Source organism: Ambystoma mexicanum, chromosome 11 (genome assembly GCF_040938575.1).
Source record: "Ambystoma mexicanum isolate Mex_15411 chromosome 11, UKY_AmexF1_1, whole genome shotgun sequence".
In the NCBI taxonomy this organism is placed as follows: Eukaryota; Metazoa; Chordata; class Amphibia; order Caudata; family Ambystomatidae; genus Ambystoma; species Ambystoma mexicanum.
Window position 1 is genome coordinate 67,055,578 of NC_090934.1, and position 15,500 is coordinate 67,071,077.

The window sequence follows — 15,500 nt, forward strand, 5'->3', positions numbered from 1 at the left end:
TAAAGTGCTTAGTTGCTTCCTGAAACTTGGTCCGCACTCAATAAATACCATAATACTAATAATAAAAACACGTTCATATAATTCCAAAACCTACAATAATTCTGAGAATAAAGTGTATTATACTGCCACCAGGTACATAATGAGTTACCATGTGTGTCTACTTGATTAAAGTGGAAGTTTATGTGCCTGTGAGGCACAGTGGGGAATGGTTGCTGTGCCTCAAAGAAAACACACAATGCAGGCTAGAAAGGGAAACACACCCTTGTCTCCATGCCTGTCCAACAGCCCTGACAGCCACGAGTAAACTGTTTCGTAACCAGCTATGCCAACAAAAGAAGACACAACATTAACTGTAAGCTGACATGTGGCAGCTTTGCTCTGTTGTATAGGCATGTGTGAAACTTACTAGACAACAGATTGCACTATATGTAGAACTGGACTAAGAATTATATCCTGTCAGTGAATCACAGGTGTTTCTTATGATTAATTGCATGTATAATCAAGTTTTCTACTGTATTTGCATAAAAACTCCAATTAGGATACATTCTCATTCGGATACTCTGTGTTACCATGTGTTTCCTTTCCCTATGACACCACAGCTTTATGCTTTTTTGTTGATGTCTGTGGACAAGAGACACAATTGGTCTTAGGTATGCATGTGAATTAAAGAGTATGAGTTCAGATATGAAGGTATGAAAATGTCATGTATTGTAAGTGTATGTTGGTTGTCATTTAAGTTTCATTTATAGCAACTTGGTGTCTGTCCTTGGATAGACGTACAAGTATGAATAACCAAATATTTTTGCAATGTACTGTGGAATTAAGCTTACTGACATCTAAATGAATAAGAATATGGCAGACAAGATTGTTTTTTGATATTGTCGATGCCCCAGATGGCACTATACACTCTGGTGATGCTGAGGAGATTGAATGGAGAGGCACACATTAGATAGATGCATTGGACCATTAGGGAAGGAAAGACACAGTAGGAGCAGGATGCTACACCTGGAGTGCAGTCAATGTGTAGCTGGCAACATGCGACACAAAGAGATTTCCCGCACAACAGTGCTTCTCCAATTCAGCCATTCTACTTGAATGCGTGGAAAAGCAGGTCAAGATGGAGGATGTTTGCTATATCTACATGACCTCCCTCTCTGTGGGAAGAAGGGACAGTAGGGTGGCTGGATTGCCTGAAACTAGTAGGTTTGAGCCAATCACAGTGCACAGATCAATACCACACACCATGAAGATGGTTGAGAGAGGGGAGTCCTCTGAGGGGGGACAATGCTTTTTTAAGGATATAATACTGGGGAATGTGTTTTGGGAAGGAGCAGTAGCGCTTTGGAGCAGGCTGTAGGAGGAAGTACATCTAGAGTGGGATCGTGGCTCAGGAGGTTGGAAAGAGGATGGTGAGAAAAGCAAGATGAAACTGCACTGGTTACCTAGCTCCCCTCTGATCTCGGACCTAGGTCCCCTCCCCGCCAGTTGCACACCTGCACTTCCCCCCCCTGGTAACCCTTACACTCAGGGACTGTTTCTATATCCCTACAGCCCTCTACCAGCACTACCAGCACTTGACACCTGATGTCTGCACTTACCCTTGCACTTGCAGCCAGCTGGCTGCACTTTTCATTTATTTTTTTTTATTTATTTTTACTGTTTATCCTATGAACTACACTGCCACCTCCCCCTTCCCCCCACACTTTGCCACCTCCCACTCTCCTGTACTTGCACAATCTCTTTTTTTTTATTTCTTTATTGGTTTTTCCACTAAGAGTAACACAAACGACGCATTGGTTAAACAATGCGGTATGTATAAAACAAAAACAACATGCCTTAACGTTCCCAACCCACTCACCCCACCCCCCTCCCTCCGAGACCACAGTAACATCCTCAGTTTTCCATAGGCTCACGTGCCGGGCTGGGACTGCCGGAACTGTTCGAGGCGCTGTCCAGCGCCACAGGGCAGGGTAGTGGTACCGTCAGCACTACCCAAAGGAGTAGGTCTGCACTGGAGTCTAGTTTTTGTACCTATATTGCTGTTTCCCAAGCCGCCGTCTCCGCGGCTATCCATCTTCTGAGGTCATCCCACCAAAGGGCCTCGCTTGGACCCCTTGCGCTCTTCCAACTCATGGCTATGCGCCTCTCAGCTGTAATGTATATCAAATCAATAAGTCTATTTAGGGGCTTATTGTTGCTGCTATGCTTATATATCCCCAATATGCAAGCTGCTGGCTCGTGAATTTCCACTTCAATCTCAGCCGTCGCCACCCTCTCTTTCACCTGGGCCCAGAACCTCTGGACCAGCAGGCAGCTCCAAAACATGTGGGTCATTCCTGCCTTTGGCTCGTGGCATTTGGGACATGTCTGGGTTGTAGCTCCTTTGAACTTAGATATGGCGTCAGGCGTGAGGTAGGCCCTGTTGGTAGTGTACAGATGTGTGAGTTGGAGACGGGCATTTCGAGAATTTTTTTTATGGTAATGGGTTATTTTCTCCCATGCTCTGTCCTCAAATTCAAGGCCCAATTCGCACTCCCATCTACGTTTGCATTTTAGTTCATTTTTTGTTGCGCCCTGCAATAGGGCTTCGTATATTCTGGAGGTTTCGTTGTGAAAACAGAGAAATAATATGAGGCCGGGAAGCCCAGAAAGAAACACACCAACACAGGTTACAAAGAAACACACAAGTGCTTTATTTCAAGCTACAACAGTTACCAAGTCAATTGACAAACGGATAGCTATTCGGCTCTCAGTATAACATAACGAACTTAAATGAGGGTTCGATGTGTTAGTGAGAGAGACTGCATATTGGAATACCCGGGCCTTTTATACAATTTGTCAGCCCTTGGCCAACCCTTTTGCGGGTTAACCATTCTGCGAAATATTTAATTCCGGTCTTAGGGTTCCTTGCCAGGTCAATCCTTTAATATATGCATTTCGATTAGTTTTGCTGATATAAGTAGTACATTTACATATAGGTCAACGGTAGGACAAGGTCTCTGTTCACGACCCCGACAAGTGGCCTGCAGGCATATTAATTATTCAGTTGTACAGAGGTCACAACGGCCAGAATCTTACTCAGAATGTCATTTGGCCTCCATTTTGATGTTCAGGGTGACTTCTACATAACGAGAGAACCTAAAATGGCGGCTCAATCCAAGATGGCGGCTTACATTGGTTTCTCTGAGGTCAAGACCTTGCCGTGGAGTTTGTTCGCACATGATGTTTAGAAAACTTGGCGTAGGCCAATACACATACAATTATTACAATAGGAGGCATAATATTGTTTCTATTCCGACAAACCCTCCTTTTGGCCTATGCCAAGTGCTAATACCATTTCTAATGTCTTTGTAAATAACTCCATGCATTGTCGTCCATACATCCTGAATCATTATCTGTAATATCTATAGCCATTAGGTCGTTCACCAGAACCTCTTGCAACACAAACTCTTTAGATGCTGTATCTGGGGCATACATTGTGTGCCCTATCGTGCTCACTACCTGAACGCAACATCCCCCTAGCATTGCACATATACTGGGTAGACATTGGATACAGCAACAAAGGAATAGCAGGATTCCCAAAATAACCAGTATGACAGAAAGCACCTTCCAACCCCAGGATCGTAGAGAATCCCAGAACCAAGCACTAATACTCCAATCTCCCACAGGAACATGCACTTCTGAAATCAGGACGTGCAAGTGCTGAATTGCTTTAAAATTGTCGGTGATGAATCTGGTACGAAAACACAACAAGCGGACCCCACTAATTTACATACTCCACCACGTTCTGCCAGAATGACATCTAATGCCATCCGGTTTTGGAGCGCTACCAATCTTATTGCTTTCTGTTCCAGTGTCATATTATAGAGTATATCCGTGGTCCGGTTGATGGTTCTCTCCAGTACTCTTGCTAGTCCCCTAATATCTTCAGAATTTGCTATCTGTCCCCAAAATGGCACAACTGATTTTGTTATATCTCCCAATATTTGCCCAGGGGCATCTCCATTCTCGTCCCGCCGCGGGCGAGCCTTGGAAACTTCCAATGTACTAGCTATGAATACCCCAGGTAACAGGATTCCTAAATAACAGGTTCCCTGCCAATCCTTGGGCAACCAGGGAAATGCTGTACTACCGCAAACGAAATAGACAGGCCCCCCCTACATATAGAGGCCTGTTCTCTCCGGTCCAATTTACAATGTTCACACAACCTTCAAAATCTCCCATTGACTGAGTGCCATTACTTTGTACACAAAAGCGGACTGAATCAGGGCTATGGTTAATGGAGTAGGAAGGAGGCACAGCGTCCTTATTGCCTATTGGAGCCATTTTAAAGTAAATTAGAGTTTGGAAAGGAAGAGACAGTTTATCAGATGGCCTAATAGAAGCAACATTAGGCTTACTTCTATTTGCAAAAAGCGAGCATCCCAGGGGAGTCAATTCACGTTTCTCAAAATTATTTAAATTAGTTCCATCAAAGTTCCCTGAGATGCTGTCATTCCAACGGCCAAAGAATAGTGCTCTAAGAGAGGCATAGCAAGCAGTCGTTAAAGGTAAAGGGTGAATATACCATCCTAGCTCCTTGTTCCCATGTTGCGGTAAATGGGTGCAGATCCAGCAATTACTCTTATTAAAAATGACATGCATTGAATTCATTATTATCATTAAAGTGTTATTATGGTACTTTCGTCTATGCTGGGAGTCCCTAGGTGACAGAGTATGAAGGTGTACAGAGGGAGTCAAAGCAGTAGGTACAATTTCAATTGGCAGAAGAGGCTCTAGAGGATACATTTCTTCAAAGTACCAGAGTCCCACGGCAGTAACTATACAAATTCCAATTACTATTATCACAACAATAGCAATACGTTTTCGGGGCCCAGGCACATTGTTCATTGTCCGAGTTGGTCACCCCCTTATCTACAAGTCCAATTCGAACAGCAGCGGTGGAGGTGGCAGGCATCGTATTTTCTCAATCGACGACCCCAATGTTCGTTGCTGGCGACACTACGGTCGCGCAACTTCTTAGTCCTTCCCCAACCCTAGCCAGCAGAATCCCCTTTCTTTCAAAAACTTTCTTTTGCAAGAACAAAACTCTCAATGACTCTTTTTCTTCTCCAGATGCACAGGCAAAACCTGTGCCGTAGTTCTATTTTCTTCGTCGAAGGTCGTACCTGGTGATTCCCGGTACTGTTTGATCCGGAAATAAGGTAACGTCACTTCCTGAGGGGAGCAACGTATCAGAGGCGACAGAAGTCGCAGAACTTGAAACAACGTTTTCCGGAAGTGACCTTTCCAAAGAGTGTGGAGACAAAATGGACTGTTCCCCAAGCTCCACGGGCTCAGAGAGATTCTCCGACACACTCACAGCGCTATTTGCTAGTCCAGGATCTGAGATTGTAGCATCAGCGAGGGGTTCTGCTTCTTCTGTAACGTGTGGCGTCGGGTGAGGAAGTTTCTTGACATGCGTCGCGTGGATCCAATGCTTCTTTCCAGCCACCCGCACTGCTGTCTGGGTAACCAACAGCACCTGGTAGGGTCCCCGCCAGCAAGGCGCGAGACAGGAAGACCTTTCGTAGGCCTTCATCAGGACCCAACTTCCAGGGTGAATATTGTGCCCTGGGCCCATAAACCGTACAGGTAAAGCTGATTGAACCTGATGATAAATGAGATACAGATTTTTAGTCAATTGGTTACAGTAGTCTACAAGCAATACATTTTCAACCTCTCTCAGTGCTTTAGGCTTCGGAAGACCCCAAATATTAGTAGGTCTTCCCATTACTACCTCAAATGAAGAGAGCCCAGTCTTAGTTTGAGGTGTGGCACGCATGGCTAACAATGCAATAGGTAAAGCGTCCGACCATTTCAGTTTGGTGCCGGCGCATGTTTTAGCAAGCTTATTCTTTAGGATACCGTTATGTCTCTCTACCAACCCAGCACTTTGAGGATGTCTAGCCGAGTGAAATTGCTTTTCAATGTGTAACGCTGTCCATATCTGAAAAATTACTGCTGCAACAAAATGGGGACCGTTGTCCGACCAAATTACTCTTGGCAGCCCAAATCGTGGAAAGAATTCCTTTACCATAGTCTTCGCAGTGGTCATGGCAGTAGCATCGTTAACGGGGAAAGCCTCAACCCATTTACTAAAAGCACAAATGATCACAAGGACATATTTTAGATTGTTACACCGTTCCATTTCAATAAAATCAAAGTGGATGACCTCGAAGGGAACAGAAGAAGGCCCAAAACTACCCCTTGGAGTTACTGTCCCCTTCCCCACATTGTGCTGTAAGCATATCATACAATTTGGGACATAGCACTGCGCGATCTTCAAAATTTTATCATTTACCCAGACTTGTTCTAACATTTTCGTGATCTGCTAAGCACACACATGCGTAGGACCGTGTGCCATCGTAACCATCGCCAGCACATATGAATCAGGGAGCAACCATTTCCCTTCAGATGTATCCACCCAACACCCATCTTCATCTAGTTTCCCCATCCATTCGGCCCACTTTTTAGACTCTTCGATCATGGCATCAGCATGGATATCTCGTACAGACCCAATACCCTCATCCATTACATAGGCATCTTTTGTTTCTCTTAGAGCATACATGTCTGCGCTAAGGTCTGTGGCTGTTTGCCTGGCTATCTGGTCAGCGAAAGCGTTCCCTTTTCCTACATCGTCTATGACTTTACGATGCGCTGCACATTTCATGACCGCTAACTGACTAGGGAGCGTGAGTGCCGAGAGCAATTGCACTATCAGGGGGCCATGCTGAATCTTGGTCCCATGCGAGGTTAGGAACCCTCTTTCCGACCAGAGCCTCCCAAAGTTGTGAGCCACCCCAAAGGCGTACTGGCTATCAGTATATATGTTTACTGTATGCCCTTCGGAGAGTTCACAAGCTCGGGTAAACGCTATAATCTCTGCGGCCTGTGCGGAGTTATGCGGGATTCTCTTAGTTTCAACAACCGTACTCAATGTAGTAACTGCATAGGCAGCTGTAGAGGTACCATCCGGGAGTTTGAAGCAGGAGCCATCACAAAACAGCGCCCTGTCAACATTATCCAAAGGAGTATCTATAAGGTATCACCTGCCCTTCGTTTCCTGTTCAGTAGTATACAGGCAGTCATGTGATTCTTCGTCACCGCAAACAGTATTTTGCGGGAAAGGTAGGAGTTCAGCCAGATTAAGAACACAACACCTCTTAATTTGAATGTGAGAGGCAAACAAAGTTAATTCATACCTCGTCAGCCGTGCAGAGGTGAGGTGCTGTGTTTGGGTTTTATTCAATAGGTCATCTACAGAGTGAGGTACCATCAGGGTTAAATCATGGCCTAGGACCATTCCCTCACTCTGTTTCACAGACGCGGCAGCAGCAGCGACAGCTCGCAAACATCTTGGCAAAGTGCATGCGACAGGATCAAGGGCGGAAGAGTAGTAGCCGCACGGTCTATTCTTCCCTCCGTGTTCCTATGTTAACGCAGCCAAAGCACATCCATCACATTCATGCACAAACAACACAAAGGCCTTATTGTAATTTGGAGTACCCAGAACCGGTGCAGAGCATAACGCGGCTTTGAGAAGCTCAAATGATCGTTGATGTTCCGACTTCCATGGCAGCGGCGAAGAAATGCCCTTCTTGGTCAAGGCCAACATCGGTTTTATCACTAGTGAAAAGTTCGGGATCCACAGCCTACAGTAAGAAGCCATACCTATTAAGGCTCTGACTTCCTTCTGTGTATTTGGAACAGACATGCCAAAAATGTGTTTTATTCTTTCAGGTGTCAATCTTCTCCCCTCCTTTGACAGGAGATAGCCTAAATAGGCGACCTCCTGACAACAATATTGAAATTTCTTAAGCGAAGCTTCATGACCATGTTCAGCCAAATAAATAAGCAACAATACAGTGCCTTCTTTACAAGCACTTTCAGAAACTGCAGCTAAAAGCAAGTCATCGACATACTGAAGCAGTGTACAAGTAGATGGCAATTCAAGGGTGTCAAGCTGCTCTTTCAAAGCCCTACTATAAAAGCTTGGACTTTCAGTATAACCATGAGGTGCACAAGTTAATGTAAATGAACGTCCCCCCAAGGTGAACGCGAACAAATATCTACTCTCCTTGTGTATAGGAATACTGAAGAAAGCATTCTTCAGATCCACAACACTAAAGTGCGTAGCTGTAGCAGGGATCATCGTTAGTATGGTTGTCACATCAGGCACAATTGGAAATTGTGGGGCGACAACTTTATTAATAGCGCGTAGATCAATTATGAAACGAAATGGGATTGCATTGTCGCCTTTCTTGTACACGGATAAAATCGGGCTGTTACATAAACTACCTGCAATCTCTTCGATCACTCCACGATGCACAAAATCGGAGACAATGCACTTCAAAGCATGCTCGTCCTCAACCGATATTTTATATTGTGGAATGCGTGGTAGTTTAACTCCATGTTTCAAAACTATTTTAACGGGTTCAATCTGTATTACCCCAACATCAATGTCGTCAACCGCCCACAAACATTCCGGGACAACGCTAAACTCAGGAGGCAATGGTCGAGTCAAAAACTGGGAACTAGGAAGTTGCTGTGGTGAAACCGTCAGCCGCACTCCGTCAGAGGAACAATGAATTACTGCATTTAGTTTCTTTAACAGATTTAACCCCAGCAAATTCTCTCCACAGTTTGAAGTCAAGAGGAATGGACAGTGGTCCGTAAAGGGACCCAAAGAAACAGGCACCGGCGAAGAAACCGGACAAGCAACTGGTATGCCAGAAAACCCTACAGAAACATTTGTTTGCCCTGACAGTGGAATGTTTGGAACCCGAGAATGATCAATGGAGCACTCCTGTGCTCCAGTGTCTATCAAGAACTGATGTTTCCTATTCCCCACTAACAATTCAACGTAGGGACCTTTTTGACTAACGGGAATAGGTGAAGGTTCCAATCCCTGCTTCGCGCAATCCTAACGAAATAAAATGTCATTGGAAGGAAGCTCTTCAGAAAGGTAGGCAGCAGAAGGGTGATCAAATATGTTTCTCATGTCCACACTCGAAGTCTGATTATCCCGTGAAAAAGGTTGCTGAGGATCTTGCGAGAACTGACCTCTATCAGGGCCCCCCACTCCGGGGCGACCTCTAGGTCGTCTACCCATACTCCCAAATGTGTTGTTTGACCTCTGTCGAAGGACGGGGCACTGTGCACGCCAATGACCTTCCTGGCGGCAATAGGCACATTGATTACTATTCACAGGACCCAAGGGGACGTTCCCTTGCGGAACATACTGACCTCTGGTCTGTGAATTACCTCCTCTGGGATTTCTAACAATTTGCTGTAACAATATTTTAGTATTCAAATCTCCTTTCCTCTTCTCTATTCTCTCTTTTTCATTATTAACACGGTTCTCATAATACTGAGCCATGTGCAAAACCTCAGATTGGGATTACGCCTGCCAAGCGCTCTCAGAGGACATAATCTGTGACTGGATGTCAGGCAGCAATCCACGCACAAATTTGTCCACAAACAACCTTTTCCCAGACTCTGTTCCCAAGTCCTGTCCACTGAAGTCAGAGAATACCTGTTCGAATCGATTAAAGAATTCGGTGGCACCTTCAGATTTTCCTTGAACACAGGCCGTAAGCTTGTCCCAAATAATTATTTTCTCAGGAATTATGGTTTTCAATTTTGCGACAATTCTATCAGGCAAAGTAAGTATTACCTGAGGTGGTTTCTCACCAGCTGGTCTTTCCCCATCAAACCTAGTTATGTTAGCCCACATATCTCCTAACCCTGGCACATTGTCTATTGTTCGAACCTGCTTCCATAAATCTACGGGCAGGAGTACAGGGAATAGCAAGTCAATATCACTTAGGGTGAACACGAAGGATTGTAAAACGGACTCTATCTCTTTGTAGAATCCTGTCGGATTTTTCCTAATATCAGGAATTGATTGTCTAATAGTGTTCACTTCCTGTCGCGAAAAGGGAACGTGAACAAATTGCGATACATAATGTGCAGGGATGTCCACAGCGGGTGCACCTGTCCCAACATTATCGGGAATCTCAACCTTTGGGACAAATGTCGGAGGAACCTCTCTCATTGGCAACTGAGATATAGGTAATTCCGATCGCTTACTAAGCAACAGAGCCAGGTCGAGCGCTAAGGCAGCCGAAGAAGTGTCGGGCCAAAAAGCCCTCTCACAAATACCCAATAACTCTGTAGGGCAACTAACCTTCTTCCTTACACATTCATCCTGCAGGTACTGTACCATTACCTGAATCACCTTCCTCTGCATTTCTACTGTATACTGACTATACGTGTTATATACTTCATACGGCGTTATCGATGAATCCGAGATCCATCTAATCGCATCTTTGGTACAAATTCGTACTTCCTCAGATACCGATTTACGACACAGAAGGAACCGTTTCTGTACATACATACTGTCGTCTTCACCATCCTCATGCCGTAATCTTTCTAAGTCCCTCCTATACTCAAATAACCTCTCAACATGACCATGTACTTTCTCCTCAGTGTCCCTCGAGAGCGCTAAAGTATTTAGATCCCTCAACCCTTGTGGGAGATCTGTATTATGTAATCTACCCCACATTACACATAAATGAGTCCCCAAACCTTCAATAAAAACATTTTTCTCGGGAAAATTACCCATATTTGATAATGTGGAGAAAACATCAGCTTGATCACCTCTCTCCATACAATGCTTAGCCCATGCAAATAATTCCCGTTTCTTTTCTGTAGAGACAGTATTTCAAGTAACAATCTTTGACCCCGCATCCTGGTCAACTTCTGTCAGTACAGAACCACTCGGGAGCGGAGGTGCGGGCAAATTCAATGGAGGTGCGACTATCGGCGCAAGGGGAAGGGGTGGTAGAGTAGGTGGAGGAACAACAACTAGAGGAATAGGAACAATAGGTTGTATAGGGGGAACAGGACTAACAGCAGGAATGACAGCAGGAATAACAGCAGGAATGGGCAGAGCACCAGGGAGAGGATCATACGGAGGTGGCGCAGAGGCACCAGGCCTGCACTCGTTTAACAATTTATCAATAAATTCTTCGGAAACATGAAAATCTTTAGAGGGATAGATTTTCTGGATACCGAGTGAGAAAGCCCTATCCATATTCTTGACTGACTCTGAATGTTTTTCCTTATCATATAACAACTCCTTTTCGGCATTCGTTTTATGACGGCGTGCATGTTTATCCCTACTTTTAAGCTGCTGCAACGCTTCTTTTTCCCAATTCTGCAAAACATCAAATGCTGCAGGTCTGGCCTTCTTCTTTAGCAAGACCCATTCTAGGTATTCAATACAGGGGATCTCAAAACTACCATTGATTGGCCACTGAAATTCGGAGGCATGTCTGGTTTGTCAGTGCCAAATATCATTAAATACTATACTTCCAATGCCATGCTTACAATACATAGTACACGCCGGCGACCCCTCCTGCGGTGCCGGGTGGCTAAATTCCAAAGATTGTCGATCGCTGCGGAACAGAGCCCTAAAGCAGCTAGACAATTTCCAAGGCATTTCACAAAAAATTGGTGTTACCTGGTCAATAATTGTGTCTGCAGATACAATATGCCAAATTCAAATTGTCAGGGTTAAATTAAGAGTCGGGTCACGACTACACCTGACCAAACCTAAGGAGGACCGTATGGTTTACCAAAGAACTTACCTAACGAATTTTACCTTGTGTTTGGTGGTTTCGACAAATCTGCCCGCTTCAAAAATGGACCCTCGTCAAGATGCCGTGTCAGACCACACGACTATCGTCCAAGGATCGGATCATGCAGCGCTGCCGAGGTATTGCGTCTCGTTCGGTCGGGCCCGCAGTATCACACCGTCCGATCCCGGTTCGATAGCCTGCGTCAATCCTTCAATGATCCGGCATCAATCTTGAGGGTCCCTATTCAGGCGCCAACTGTGAAAACAGAGAAATAATATGAGGCTGGGAAGCCCAAAAAGAAACACACCAACACAGGTTACAAAGAAACATACAAGTGCTTTATTTCAAGCTACAACAGTTACCAAGTCAATTGACAAACGGATAGCTATTCGGCTCTCAGTATAACATAACGAACTTCAACGAGGGTTCGATGTGTTAGTGAGAGAGACCGCATATTGGAATACCCGGGCATTTTATACAATTTGTCCAGCGCTTGGCCAACCCTTTTGCGGGTTAACCATTCTGCGAAATATTTAATTCTGGTCTTAGGGTTCCTTGCCAGGTCAATCCTTTAATATATGCATTTCGATTAGTTTCGCTGATATAAGTAGTACATTTACATATAGGTCAACGGTAGGACAAGGTCTCTGTTCGCGACCCCGACAAGTGGCCTGCAGGCATATTAATTATTCAGTTGTATGGAGGTCACAACGGCCAGAATCTTACTCAGAATGTCATTTGGCCTCCATTTTGATGTTCAGGGTGACTTCTACATAACGAGAAAACCTAAAATGGCGGCTCAATCCAAGATGGCGGCTTACATTGGTTTCTCTGAGGTCAAGACCTTGCCGTGGAGTTTGTTCGCACATGATGTTTAGAAAACTTGGCGTAGGCCAATACACATACAATTATTACAATAGGAGGCATAATATTGTTTCTATTCCGACATCGTGACCTCCTTCTGCAGTGTCCAGCAATGATTTGATGGTTTCATTCTCAATGAATTGGTTGGTGGCCTCTGGCCATATTTTCTTCAGGGCCTGTGTTACTGCTCTGTGGAGCAAGAACTGGCCCGTGGGCAGGCCCGTTGACTCGCTGAGGTCAGTGAATGTCATGAGCTCTTGTTCAGAAATGAGGTCACCCAGTACTGCCACCCCACAATGTTCCCACTGAGAGCGAGTTTCCGTGTGTCCCCATGAAGGTTTCGCCATGACTGCCGCAATGGGGATCTGCGGGGAATATGGGTCCGACAACCCCACTGCTCTGCAGGCCCGCATCCAGAGCTGGGTTCCAAGCTTGATCAAGTATGGATGATGTTGTAGAGCCCCCTTCTCGACCCAAAGTAATTCTCGGAGTAGCAATCGCGGCAGGGCCGGTTGGAGGAGTCGGGTGTCAGTGGTGGTTTCATCGGCCATCCAATGCGTTACGTGCCGTAGTTGGCTGGCCAGGTAATACAGTTCGAAATTGGGGACTTTCAATCCCCCCTTCTCATAGGGTCTTTGAAGAATGTCCAGCGCCACCCTGTGTCTACCTCCCTACCACAGGAATCCCCTACAATGTTTGTTCAGGTCTCTGAAAAAAGCGGGGGGGGGTGTTAAAGGGGACATTGGAAAAGCAGTGCAGTAGGCGTGGGAGTGCTACCATTTTGAGGAGGCCCGCCCGCCCAGCCACTGAGAGAGGGAGCTTCCCCCAAAAATCCATGGAGTTAGCGAGTGCATCCTTCGTCCTAACCGTGTTAAGAATGTGTTCGTTGCTCGGGTTACGGTGTATGGTAACACCCAAGTATCTAAAGGATGTCACCCGCCATTGAAGGTCTAGTGGGGCAGGGATATGTGCTCCTCGCTATAGAATGCTGCGAGGGGGTAGAGACACGACTTGTCCTTGTTTATCTGGATGCCTGTGAGTTTATGGAAGCAATCTAATGTCTCCAAAATGTAGGGCAGAAGGTGCTCGGGATTGTGCAGGTAAAGAAGCATATCATCTGCATACATCTGCATACATTCCGTCTAGCACAATGCCTCCACCACCGTATTCCTCATGGAGGTATGCTGCCTCCGGTTCGGCAGCAATTATGTATAGCATGGAGGATAAGGGGCATCCCTGCCGTGTGCCTCTATAGAGGGGCCATTTTTCAGTAATGGAGCGCCCAGGTACGTAGCCAGTTTGGTCCTGATGAATTAGCAGGGGAATCACTCGGCGCAATCTATTGGCGAGAAGTGCCGACAGTATTTTGCTGTCAACGTTTAGCATAGAAAGAGGTCTATATGACCCGCAATCTGTCCCATCTTTACCAGGCTTAAGAAAGGGGATTATTATTGCTTCACTCATGGAGTTCGGGAGTGAGCCGCGCTCAAAGGCCTCGTTATGTACTTGTGCCAGCAGTGGGGCAAGGGTCCCCTCATATGTCTTATAAAATTCCCTGGGGAGGCCAACCATGCCTGGTGCCTTCCCAGAGGGCAATGATCTAATGATTGCCATCACTTCTTCTGGGGTGATCGGGTCATCTAGGGCTTCAGCCAACTGTGAATCTAGCTTGGGTAACTTTATGCAATCTATAGTGTCTTCGATCCAGGTGTTAGATGAGGGCGGGGGCTTGGAGTAAAGGTCACGGTAGAACTCAGAAAAGACTGTGTTAATCTCTGCCTGGGTGTGCGCTGTGGTGCCATCTGGTCTATGAATGCGGCAAATGGGGGTCCTAGGGGTTTCCCACTTATACAGCCAGGCCAAGAGTTTTCCAGGTTTGTCTCCCAGGGCGTGAGTCCTTTCAGTATGCTTGGCATAGCTTAGTTTCCCCAGGGACTCCCAGTGCGATAGGCTTGTCGCAGAGTAATTATTTCCTGTAGATGTTCGGGAGTCGAATCTGCCTTGCTCTCCAGCTCCCCCAGTTTCCTTTCTACGCCTACCAGGGAGTTCACAATGGACCTCTGGGCCCCCCACCCACCGCAGCTATCATGTCCCCTCTCATAACCACCTTATATGCCTCCCATGCGGTGCTGATACATTCTACACTGCCTAGGTTGTTTTGCCAGTATTCATCTGTGCTGTCTTGTATGTGATCCCGGAAGGCTGTGTCCAGCTGGGCCTCGGCCCGCAGTCTCCACGTGGGAACTGGGGGTCTGGGCGGGTACACCTCCCAGGTAACTAACAAGGGGGAGTGGTCTGACAATACCCTGGGTAAATACTGTGCTTCGCCAAAAATGGCTGCTGCTCCTGACTGACCAGCATGTAGTTCAACCTGGTGTGGACGTTATGCTGCGAGGAGAAGAAGGAGTATTCTCGTCGCTCCGGGCCCAGTTCCCTCCACAGATTACAGAGTGACAGCTGGGTTATCAGTTTAGACAATATCTTGGCAGCGGGGGATGGGCGGGAGTGTTTGGTATCAGACCTGTCTTTGAGAGGGTCTAAGGTGCAGTTGTGGTCCCCACCCCATATCATGACGCAATTTACATAGGGGCCTAGTCTGGTGTATAGGGAGTGGAAGAAAGGCATGGCGTTGTGATTGGGTGCATAAGTGCTAACCAGGCACAGGTCTCTCCCTTCCACGGTGCCCTGCACGAGTGCCATCCTGCCCTCGTCATCCTTCTTGGTGCTCACTACCCTAAAGGGGACGGTCGGGTCGATCCATATCAGGACCCCTCTAGCATATGAGGAGTAGGAGGATCCGATCAGGGTTCCTCGCCATGTTTTGGCCAGTGCCTTCAGTTTTTCCTCCATTAGGTGTGTCTCTTGGAGCATAGTAATTCCTACCCTGCAGCGTCGCAGATATGCGTGAATCCGGCGTTGTTTCACATAGCTGTTCATGCCTCTGACGTT